We start from the raw sequence: 13,269 nt of genomic DNA on the forward strand, positions 1-13,269 counted from the left end.
ATTCCTTGGAATCCAGTTGCGTACCATCTTTGTCCAATGATGGTCATTTCTTCTTATGATATGTCTGGCCCACTACCATTTTACTTTCTCCACCCTTGTGAGATGTCACAGACTTTTGTTTGGTTTCAAACCCATTAATTCTTTATCCTATCTATTTTGGTAATACCCTGTACTTCTTTGGCTTGTCTGAAACCTCTAACTTGTCCACATTTAGGGTCCAAGTTTCAAATTCATATAGGGACACAGGAAGGACCCACTAGTTGAAAACGTTCCTTTTGAGGCATAGTGGAAGGTGCCCTTCAAAGATTATCTTGTTTCTTCCAAGAGAAAAGAGATGTGGAGAGATCCCCAAACACTTCTTTATACAACATGTCAAGAGATAGCTGTGAACAAAACTGAATGCCCTTGAGAGACATGGGGAATATGGTAATTTAAATCATTTGAATATACTTTGCATATCCAAATTATCACGGTCTCTCTGGTGTGTTCAGTTTTGTTCACAGATATCTCTCCAAGTGTTGTATAAAGGAGTGATTGGGGAGGTACAGTATATAAGTTAAAAAACAACAGCGCAAAACTGCAGTAGTGAAGTATATCAAGTATATCATAATGGATAAAAAGGTGAGTATTCTGCATACATTTGGTAAAAAGAACAAGCGCATTGAGTGTATAAAACACAACAGGTTACAAAACAATGGAACTGCGGCAGGTGATACAGGCCCTCTGGTAGCTCTTGATTGGAATAATGGCGTCCGCTCCGCGTCCCGAGCAGATGGCACGCGGCACACTCCGTCTTTCCTTTAAAGGCTATTAATAACCAAACAAGTAACTGGAATATGTACTTGCACAATAATTGGTGTATCTTTTAGACTGTTATCAATGTGTACTAGTGACTTGATATTAATTATTGTTTTCCTTTATTTTAGGTTCGTTATTTCTCATAAAAATCTTTTTAGCTTAGAATCTATCGCATATGTGTATTTTAATAATAAAACAATGTTTATGTTGAATTATCAGCATTAGTTTTCAGCTGACACGATTGCCGCCGCTGCTGACCTGATTGGTATTTGTGCTTCATTGGCCAGCCAATACGGGAGGCAGGGGGTGTATTTAGTGTCTCTTTCAACCTGTGCTGAATCATCCCTGATGAAGTAGCGCTATCAGCTACGAAACGTGTAGGATAAGTGTTTTTATTGTGCAAGTACATATTCTAGTTACTTGTTTGGTTATTAATAGCCTCACTACCCGTTTCTGCTTGACGGAAGAGCGGTGGACATCTGTTACGATTACGTAGCGGTTGTTATACATCTTTTTGCTACCGTGGGGCTGTCATCTGGGTATTTACCTATTTGGACTGATTTCCCGCATCACGCATGCGCAAGGGACTTTCCATCACGCGATTATTGCATCATCGAGTGGCGACGTTGCTCTGCAGTCTGAGAGGCCTAATACCACTGTCTCCGGGAGCAATCCCCTGCTGACGAGGTCTGGATTTAAGGAAAGACGAGTGTGCCGCGTTACATCTGCTCGGGACGCGGAGCAAACGTCACGATTCCAATCGAGCTACCAGAGGGCCTGTATCACCTGCCGCAGTTCCATCGTGTGGCAACCTGTTGTGTTTTATACACTCAATGCGCTTGTTCTTTTTACCAAATGTACGCAGAATACTCACCTTTTTATCCATTATAATATACTTAATATACTTCACTATTGCGGTTTTGCGCTGTTGTTTTTTGTCTTTTTTCTGTCTAGTGCTGTCGGAGTGCTGAGCCACCTCGCAATATACAGCTGCAGCGCCAATGACATGTATCATGAATACTGTATGACACATTTATTCCTTGATTAAGGGTTCATACAAGGGTGCACTTTAAACACATTCACAGTAGTTGTTTTATATATTATAGGTTTATTTAGCTGCGCGCTGTGTTTCTCCACAGTATACAAGTCACCTACTACTTTACAAAATGAAGTCTCTGTCTCTGTATCTCTCTAGCACTAATGTCTGTTATATTTAATGCTATGTCCTTTCCTGCTAAAAACATGACTTATCCTAGCATTGTTAAGCTTTGAATTTACACATTAGTGTCTCATTAAGTCAGTAACAGACCTTTGTGGATCTTGGTCCTAATTTTCTCTTCCTGCATTTTTCAGTAATTAAAGGTCTTACTTATTGGCAAGAAAGCCGTTGCTTTCCTCTGCAAACTGGTTCCCCTGAGTTAACCAAAGAAATCAGGCTTCTCACAAAATCTTAACTGATTCCAGTTTTTACGTAAAACATTTCAAGATGTTTACAAATAATATTTCAGTGCACACATAATGATTTGTCAGCGTTTAATGGTCCTGTTATATTCCAATATACTCTTCAATATAATCTGCAATTTGCCACAGTATCCCTACTGTAGGTCTTGTAGCCCCAAATACACTCAGCCAGAATCTTGTTGCTGCTAACCAAACTCCCAAATCTCCTGCTCCCATCAAGACCCATTCACAGAATATTGTGGAGGTGATAGATGACTGCGGAGCAGGTTACTCTTCTAGATAAATATCTATATCTTTTCAGATCCCTATTACGCCAACACAGAATTTGCACTGTATTGTTTTCAGCCGAACCAAAATCCTGTTGCAGCCTAAAATATTAAACAACAGACCCATTACTGTCCGTGTATGATTTGATACAGCACTGATTTCCCTTTTCACAATGAAGAAATGAAGGATGAGTTGCCTACGGTTACTATATATATATTTTTTTAACTTTTTAAACACATTGGCAGCTGTCTTACCTGCTGTATACATTTACTACTTACAATTTTAAATGGAAATTTCGAGAAGTACTGTGTTTATTTTCCCTTTTTAAAGTATGACACAAACCTTTTGTTTTTCAGCATAAATTGAGTATTTAGTTGGGTTTGGAAGGCAAGGGCCAATATTGGCAATGGTGACGTATGATGATCCACAGGATTTGGAGTATCACTACTTTTTTATTACCAAAATCAAATTACAAACTCAAAATTACACAGTTCCAGTTCCACTTTCTTTCTAAAGATCACATGATCAATTCTTAAATGGATCTCCCCCTTCATACATTTATAGCATAAATACACTTTAAATCTGATCTATATTATGATTTTAAATTTAAATGTTTTTCGTTCTTGTGAGATTTGTATATGCATTACTGGATCCAAATTCTGAAATGACATATTGAGTGATCTGCATTTGAGAAGCGATGTCCAACTTGGTGTCCTTGATATGTTCTCAGTTGGGTATAAGTGTGAAGATCCATTCTGGTTTCAGTATTTGTGCCAATTTTCTCCAATGTAGCATTCCTGGGCACATTTCCTGTACTGGATGAGTACTTTTCTTCATATTGCTTTTAAATAGAGATAAACTAATTGTTTTTGCGAATTTGGATCCGCAGCATCGGTCGGTTCCTTTGGTCCACAGATTTCAGTGGATCAATGTCAAAAATGGTCATTCCCGTTTTGTGGATTTTTTATTATTATTAGCAGTACACTCTGCGGATTCTGCAGCCCGTGGATGGATTTGTAGAATTCACAGATTGGATTCTACAAATCAGTCCACGGGTTGTACCCAATGGCAGATTTTGATAAAGCCACGTGGATTGAAACCACCGAAATCTGTTTGCGGATTTTACACAGTGAAACAGATTTTGCGGAAAATATCAGCGAAAATCGGGAGACGGATTTGGGCAAATTCGTTCATCTCTACTTTTAAAGTACAAAAACAGAAAATTTCTCTAATAGAACTCATCATTATATCAGGTTATTTATCATTATCATTTTAGGTTGATTTATCTCAGGTTGATTCAACATGATTATGAAAGTTATTTGATGAACTTCATAGACTTTTTCATTCATTTTTATTTAAAGTCACTAAGACTTAGCACTTGGTTGGATAAAGCGTATAATGGATGTTGCAGATGTACTGTAGTCACAGTGCACAAAGGTCTTACATCATAATCTTACAAGTAATTCATAATTTTTACACCCTTTTACATGCAATATGTCATCTATATTAAAAGCTCATTTTGTTGAAGATAATCATATTGTATTTATGTATCTTGCCAATGAGTAAAGTTTTATGTGAGATGCACTACAAGATAGAACATGAAAGTAAAATTCACACAAAGGATGGTCGTAAAGTTGCAACACACTTCAGTACTTCCATTCTAATGAAGGGGCTTCACATCCCTTTTAACTGGGGACTGTCCTCTGGAAGTTGTGGCTGCTGCCACTCGTGGCCTCTTCCCCATCCAACAAGGTGTGGCACCGGGGCAGGGATGCGCCTCTTACCCTCTCTGTAGGGACTCCTCTTCACCCGGCTGGTGACATCTGTTGGGGCCTGGTCCACACGCACCGCTCCAAAACCCAGCGGTGGTGCGACTGGCTCCGCGAACGCCATCTTGGTTACATCCCTTCCGGGCGCCATTCTCGCCCGGGCGACCAGATTAAAGTTAGACAGGTTAGAGTAGAACTTCCCTCACCCTCTCCCGCAGGAGGGTCAAAACCTAACTCAATTTAGATCCACCCCAGCAGAACCTAGAAGGGGTGGGCTCATAGACTCTACCCTCCTCAAAGGGGCTGTACACAGGCCATCAGTCACCACCTCCTTTCCTTCATCTTCAAGGAAAGAACAAGGTGGGTCATTAGCACATAGATTAACCTGTTACTGCCTGGAATTTAACAGGGCTTACGTAACAGACCATTCTATGTGGGGAAAAACAGGTACATGAGACATACCATGTTACATTTATAAGACATTGTTTCAGCAGAAATTATAATGGACATACTGTAGGAATCCTCCGTGATGGACTTTTCCAGTATAAATAAAGTGTTACTTTAGTGTACTTTTTCCAATATAATATATAATTTACTGGTGGACACTTTCATTGGTGTTTTTGTTTGAAAACATTTTTGTATTTTGGTTTTGCTGAAACGCAATTAGTTTTGGATTTTTCTTCTTTTATTATTATGAGGAATATTCAAAATAAGCAGGAATGTTTTCAAACTTTTTTTTTTGTTGAAGAGTTTGCTGTTTTTTTGCTCATGGTTGTAAACGTTCTCCTAGTTTTCTAAAAGGAAATTTGAAGATAAGCCTTTTTTTGGGTTATGGTTTGAAATGGGACATTTCAAATCCACTCACCTGCCGATCCTATCTATAATTGTTCTTTCAAAGTTCCCTAACAAGGTTATTTTCTTGTGCTAGTTAGTATTTCATTTCTTCATTTCTTGATCTATAAAGCACACCTACAGTACATACTATACCATATAAGCATCAGTCCATGCCCAAACCAGCCTGGCTGCTACTGACCATTTGCATATAATCTAATTCAAATTCACGTTTCTTTCTTTCTTTTGATGACTTCAGTCCATAACACAGCAATAAAGAAGTGACTGAAAACAATATTAAGATTGTACATACATCTTTAAGTACTGGTTTTGACACTCGGTTGGATGAAAGAAGTACAGTAGAGTGTAACGTGATCTGTGCCTTTGCTATTGATGAAGATTTTGTATTCTGGATGATGTACTCTATGGACATTACTATATACAATATACACTGTATGAGTATATACTCATCCTTTAATGTTAAGGGAGTTACTCATTAAACAGCGATAGTGCCAATCAGGACAATATTGCATTTTTCTGAATATCCCCTACATTTTTTATAAAAGTGGCTGACTATGTAACCTTAGCATACATATTATCAGAGTTTGCCATGTCATATGATATTGTGCTATTTTCAGCTACCCAAGTTCATTTGGTAGTTTTCTGTGTACCAGTTTTGTTTACATTTTGCTTTTTGACAGAATAGCAAGATTGGGATATTGCCATTGCTTTCAATCTTCAATCTTTTCTTAGGATTGTGTGAAAATATTTTATATTCCTTATGCACTGTTTGTATATACGCTAACACATCATTCAGATAATGTCTGTTTTTTTAAATTGTATTAATGTTCATGAAAATCCCTAGTTATGAAAAACCCTTACATTGGTCTATAACCCAAAACTAGTGCAGACCGCAAGAAGTCATTGTTTCACTTCTTAGAAAGCACAGTTGTGGAACCCCCAGTTTTGAGTTTACAGTGCCAAGAAAAGCAAGGAATTGGGTAGCTTCAGATTTTGAATGAGTCAGAGCCTAGTCCCTGTACTAAATGGTGGTCTTGGTGATACCCAACATTTTTTGTGACATCAGACTGTTGCTTCAGTGGACTAAACCTTTATTTAACTATTGCTGTTGATTAGCATTACTAATGCTTCAAAATTATTTAAATACATTGGTGCTAGTTTATGTGCTAATTGATACTCGTGTGGGATACTCAACATATTTGCCTAAAGGCTAGGTTCTTGCAGATAGCCTCTTGATATCTAGTGGTTCCATTAAAACCAATAGTGCTGGCACACTCCTCAATGCAGTGGATGTCACAGCTGATGGATGCTGGCCACTATGACACAGTGGTGCCACAATATCGATGCTGGAAATACAATTAATTACGTGACCCATTTTTGCTGGTCTCCATGGCTAGCATTCACCAAACAACAAAGATAATTTATTACAATTTTATAAAAATAATGGGCATGTACTTGGAAAGTAGACGAGAGGGACAAAGGGTCCGTAAAGTTATAAGGGGCTACAGAGTTAGAGGGGGTAAAAGGGAAGTAGGAAGGGCAGTTGGGGGAGTTATGAATAAATATTGAGTATAAGATGGAGCACTGGAAGATAGTGGACCAAGGTGGAACGGGTAAGAGGTGCTGGAGTAGGAATGGGGATGAAAATAAAGGAATAGGTAGATGGAGAATGGAATGGGCCAGAGAATTGAGGGGAATTGCTGTTAAAGTAGGATGGGAAGAAAATCTAGGGAGGAGACTGGGATAAATGATGACAAAGGGGAGCTGTAGAAGGATGTACAGAATGATTTGGAAAAATAAATGACAGATGGAGTTAGGGGAAGGTTGCGAAAGACAATGAGGTGGTAGTTTGAGGACGGTTGGGAAAGAGAATGAGGGGTGAGTTGGGGAAGGGTTAGGATGACAAAGATGGGAGTTGGTGGAAGCATTGGAAAACCAATGAGGGCGGATTTGAAGGAGGGTTGGGAAAGGCAATTAAAGGGTGCTATGAAGGCATAAAACATATGCAGCAGTCAGTCTTGTGAGGACAGACAGCATGACAGGTAAGTAGTCAAAATAAATGTATGGCTTCAATATTCTCACTGAAATAATATCAATGTAGTTGGCACACACATGGACAGGTAAAATAATGTTTTTTTTCAATGATCAACATTTTAGTCCTCAAATCTGACTTGCCAAGATGATAAAATGCTCACACGAGCTCCAGTAAATCAAAGGTCTGCAGAAGCATCAAAAGTCGTTACGGAGGCTCCATTTTATATTGTTAGAAACCTCAGCTTCCGTTAGTACGTGACGGTGATATTATAGGCGCAAATACCCCAAAAGTGAATAAGAATAAGAATAAAAATGACAATAGCAATAATAAGTATAAGTGATAAAGTGAGTAAATAAATTTGATAATGATCTGAATTCCCTGCTCAAACCCTCCGGTGGGACCTGTCTTCATGGGTTCCAGAACAGAAGAATTATTCTTACGAAATCCAGGGGGAGCATATGGGAGAGAAAAAAAAACAGCGACACAGAAAATATAAGTGCAGATGTAGGAACACATGGGAGTAAAGAGATAGTAGTCTTCGCTCTATGCCCAGCCTACTCACAGGAAAGAAGTTTTCACAAGGCGTTGAGGGATAAAATCCCACGAATAAATGATGAGTGCGTCCCCTCCGATGTCACAGAGATAGGTATGTGCTCCAACCGATGCAAAAAAGATAAGAAGGGACTACATTGCACAGATCAATTAAATAAAAGGAATTCTTTATAGTAAAATATACAAAGCGCACTTACAATAGTGCCAATTAAAACGGGCATGTATCACTTATCAAGTGAACCACAGAACAGATCACAGGGTCTCTCACCGCCTCCCGCAATGTGTGGAGTCACCAACATCAACTGTAGGGGATCCCCCGTCTCTTGTGCTCTCTGCCGGTGTTTTCAATCAGCTGGGGAGTTCTCTATGTAGAGTATCTGCACCCTCCGTCTCGGCGTGTCTGTGCACTCACAGACTGCTTGGGTGCACTGCTGACGTCACACTGCTGGCGGTTTGGAGTAAGGATCATCTGTATTGCCAAAATTTCTCCACTCAACGCGTTTCGCCCAGTCTGCACTGTTAGCGGCTTCGTCAGGCTGACTGCTTTGAACTGTCATTTGTAATGTAATGTATTTATTTTGCATCTATCCAGCCCTCCCCATGTTATTGTTTCTGTACTCTTTTATTATTTTCTCTATCTCTACTGAAAAAAATTACAATTGAATAAAAAATTGAACAGCAAAAACACAGCCATCGATTTGCCTTCCACAGTAATTCTTCCCATTTGCTTTCAATGTTGTAATACTCCATTTCTTCCTGCTCCTTTCTGCCTATCTTTTTGTGCCTTAATCCTGTAACTTCCTTATTTCCTAGCACGTCTGGTTAGCACAACAGTGCTTAACCCTTTGGGTGCGCCAGAACGTAGTCACTAAGTCTCATGAAGACTGGCACTCTGGTGGCCCGGGGATGTAATGACTCTGTCATGCCCAACTGAGGTTTTTTTTGCCCCTTAGATCACGTTCTCTGTTCCTATGGAGTGCAGGACGTGAAATTGCCCAGTGAGGAAACTGAGGATGAGTTTTGATTTCAAGAGTTTCATAGTAAATTCCGAGTCTAATAAATTGAGGGTCAGTGTCATCGTCATCATAAACCTACGACATGCCTGAGTGAAATTATTCAAGTCTTTATTAAAGTAGATTAGTTTGGGGACAGAGTGTGCATTCCCCTATTATAATTATATACTTACATGTTAAGCTCCTCTGACGTGCTCCATCTGCATTTGGATGTATGTGTTAGGCATGTATTTTGTCTCTCTGCACAGTACAATGTGCAGTCTGTTATAAATAAAAGATAATGATAGATGTGCATTTTGTCCCAAAAAGAACGAGTAATGAAATAGTTTAATTCATTTTGTTGTTGTAGGTGGTTGGGTAATGCTTAGCTATTTCATTGCTACTGACAAATGTTGTCCTGGAAAATGAACGGGACATTGGGCACAAGACGTAGTCCAACTTATTCAACAGCTTCTTAATTACAGTGGTAAAGCTATTTGCAGAGTCTGTCGAATAGCCTTGTTACGTGGCGAGGAACTTAGTAAATATAACCTTATTTCCTTGTAGTTAATATTGCTGCCCCATTTATAATGATTTCCTAATCATTATTACCACTGTTCTGATACCGATGAGTCAGAACTCACATAAAACCTGCTGCAATATTTGGGCAATGGAGAAGTTATTCTGTGTTTCCTGGAATACATTAATCACATATATAACATATATAAATATCAGTAAACATGAGTGTAGGTTCTCTCTGTGCCCAAAGATCAATGGGGGTTTAGTGCCCCCTTCACCATGTTAATAATTTACAACATGCTGTATATTATATGTGTGTGTATACATGTTTAAATATATACAATGAAAAAATGATAGCGCCAAAAGAGATGTGAAAAGTGAAATACTATATAATAAAAACAAATAATTTGTGTGTGTAGTGTGTACAATCACAAAATAGTGAATGATAAATGTGAAAAAGGTTAATAACTTAACGGTGTATATGTGCTAGATATATCCGACCAAAGTCAGATAGTGGAGAGGGTTTGGGGAAGGAATAGGAGGTGTGTAGATACAGAATATGCTGTGGGGCTGCTTCATACGGGGACCAATCAGAAAATAGAAAAGTGTATATAGAAAGAGAGAAGCGCTCATTACAGATAATGCATGATGTATATTAACCAAGTGTAACAGATTTTCTGGCCTAGCCTGACCCACCCAATCTCACATTGGCCCCTGTGGTCTAACCAGTCCCCATTACATGGTCGTGTCTGGTGGTGCACTTGTTGGCAACAGGACTCCTGAGTCTCCTGCATGATGTTGTGTGGGGATTGCCAAGCCAGACAGGCAGCTGAGGTAGTGTGCATGAGTCCTACCTATATCCAGTGCAGCGCCTCCACCTCATCAGGATCTCTGCGTCCGCAAGGGGATGGTTCTGATGAGGAGCTCCTCCTTGGTGCCATCCTCTGTGGAGTAAGTTCAGACTCGCACATGAAGATGTCTTTAATCAAGGTTGTCTTTATTGTTGCTTGTGGTATGGGCCAGCTGCCCCTTGCAGTGATCAGTTTAGCCACACATCTTGCTGTGATATCCTTTAGAAAGGTACACCCTCCCAATGGAGTGGGATCCCCTCTCCCCTCAGGGAGATCACCCCTGTGCCAGGTCCCTGGGCACAGTATGGCCTTGTCAGCTTGATGCTACTTAATGTAGAAACGGGCCACCAGTTACGGCACTAATGGACCCTTCAATCACAAGTCTCAACCCAGACTTATTCCTTTTTCCCAACAACTAACTTTTGACAGTGCTGTGCCTTATATACTTCAGGAACTGGCACAGCCCTGAGGTCACTAACAATGGACTCAGAGTCTGCAGCCACTCCCCTCCATGTATATGACACCTCACCAGGGTGTGAGGGCAAACCTCTATGATTTCTGCTGGCAACCCTGTAACTTACCAGGTGTACTGCCAGCAGGAGAGGAAACTGCAGACCATTTTACAGCATGGCTACACAAGGATAATTTTTCTTCCCTTATCGCTGTGCCTAAGTCATCTCCAGCATCCATTCCTTCTCAGCATCTGTGGTGTCGAGTACCTAATTGGCAGCATTGAAATAGGGATAGTATTCACTCTGGTAGCACATCCTCCAGGTTGTTTATTTTTTCTTATTTGATTATTATCGAAGTGGATAATCTTACTGTGGTGTTTTTTTTATTAATATTGATATTAGTTCTTTGTAGCGCTTAATGTCTTTTCTCTTGCACATTTTCCACTACACTATATACTAGCAATTAAACAGAATTTAATCTGTTAAAATGGCCACTGCGCCTTATAAACACAATTCTATTTTTTTATATGTGAACAAAGAGAGGTCTGAATCTTGAGAGTATATTCCCAGATGACACAGTATTAGAGAGCGTTACCATGGAAGAGGAAGATTTAAAAAACACAGTTTATAAATCTAGAGAAACTATTGATCAAAGAAACCAAAATCTGCTGGATCTATTTGCATTAGGATAGTATTTGGCGTGCAATAGGATCCCTGGGGGGCTTTGGATATTTAAGGACCCTACCCTAAATCTTGATAATGTTTTCTTTTTGGAAGATTGGAACAGGATATTAGATCAGGCATCGGTAGATTTAATGAAGTTACTAGTCACCCATAGAAAGAAAAGTCTGGTTGTGTTAGAAGAAGATATTGGAGGTATACAGGAAAAATTTTAGAATTTTCGAGAGAAAGAAGAATACAAAGAGATTGAAAAGAAAGTAAAATTACAGACAGATAATATTGAGAAAGATGCCATTCTATTAAAACAGAAAAAATTCAGAAGGGATAAAGAAGACTATTTGACAATTAGTTTTAGGACATGGAAACTAAATAAAACACAGAATAAAATAAATTCCCAGTCAATCAAAGACTGAACAGGGACATCAGAATGTGAATCATAACAAATATATAATCCGAAAAAACAACACTTTCATTTTAGAGAGCATTATCATATTCTCTGTGTATATGTATTATTCTTATAGTTTATATGGTTTATTTTGAGGGTGAGGGGGGGAGAATAGTTTGGAGAGAAGATACTGTATATTATATTTGACAGTCTGTATGCTGAAGGCATTTGAGGTCTCCTTCTTCTCTAATTTGGAGTATTCCTTTTATTTCTGCACATTTTTAGAGTCTCGAGGTATTTATTTTGCCATTTTTCTCGCCAGACTAATCTAGATTGGGTCTGTGATTGTATACATTAGTGTACTCTGCTATTATATCCTGTAGATTTTGAAATGAACTCTGACACCAGCAATTACACTTTTTTTTATTATTCAACCAATAAGTGTGGAGGAGGTGACTACTTAAGGAGGTAGGGTGAGGTAACTAATTATACACCTGATGAAGACGCAAGTTGAAACGCGTAGGGTGAGCTTGTTTCAGTAGGAGATGATCAGTTGGGATTCTCATCGCTGTTGCCTGTTGGTAATCAGAAGCAGTGCTACTAGAGAAAAACCTTGGAAAAACCCTGGACATAAATCTGTGCAGTCTGGCCGATGTAGGATCGCACGAGAGGTGAGGTGGCTGTCCCACATGACCCGTGACGAGACGCAGAAGTGGTGAGAGAGAGGGGAGAAGCCGGTTGTGTACCAAGTAGGAAGGCAGCACGCTACTCAATCCCAACACCCAGCGACATACCGGATCGGAGAAAGAAGAGCCAGCACTGTGGATATCAGAACTGAGTCAGAGTTATACTCTGGAGAGTGACAGAATATGCAACAAAGTGCAAAGTAGGGTTGCGCAATGACAAATAATCAATATATCTGTGAATAATACAGTGCAGGATAAATTCAAGTGAAACGTGAATAAATAATGCAGCTCAAAACACTTAAGTGGATGGTTTGCAGATTCCACTTCAGTTGTAGAACGTCTCGAAAATCAGAGGAGCGCAGGTATCGATATGTAATGAAATAAAGAGCACAAAATAGTGCAAATAATGTTTGGATCAAATGATGTGATGTGAATTATCAGGTGAATGGAGACTCACGTGGTATCAAATTAAATCAGGCATGTCAGAGATCAGTGGCAAATGCTTGACTCTGTAGTGATAGATGATAGATGAACAACCCCAAAGCTGGGTGGTTTAAATGCTGAAATAGATATTATTCCGTTTTTGTAAAATATATATTATTAATGTAACTAATATATTTCTTTCCTGCATTCTTCCATGTACACTCTCTGCGGTCACTCTGTCCAAGCCCCTTATAAAATATTTTGTGCAGTTTTTGTAGCCTTACACATATCCCCTCCTGCTCTCCCGCCCCTTCCCGCCCCCTTCCTTATGTTTGGCAGACTATGGGTGTTTACCTAGTCTGATTAATCTCCTTGGCCAATCAGATTATGCTGTATGGGGTATTTAGTAAGAGGCTAGCATAGCGTCACCATGACTCCAGACGAAGCTACACTGTTTAGTGAAACGAGTAGAGTCGCTGCCTGTGACGTCATCAGCTACCGCCCGGAAGTCTACCGGCTATTTCCCCGCGATACGAACTGTTTCTT

At 39.5% G+C, this 13,269-nt stretch overlaps 1 protein-coding gene across 3 annotated transcripts in view; it reads right to left on the reverse strand.

The window, feature by feature from the left end:
• Nucleotides 1-13,269, reverse strand: part of RP1 (RP1 axonemal microtubule associated) — a 452,067-nt gene that overhangs the window by 358,301 nt on the left and 80,497 nt on the right. The gene's annotated exons all lie outside the window — the stretch shown is intronic.

Source organism: Ascaphus truei, chromosome 2 (assembly GCF_040206685.1).
Source record: "Ascaphus truei isolate aAscTru1 chromosome 2, aAscTru1.hap1, whole genome shotgun sequence".
Lineage (NCBI taxonomy): Eukaryota > Metazoa > Chordata > Amphibia > Anura > Ascaphidae > Ascaphus > Ascaphus truei.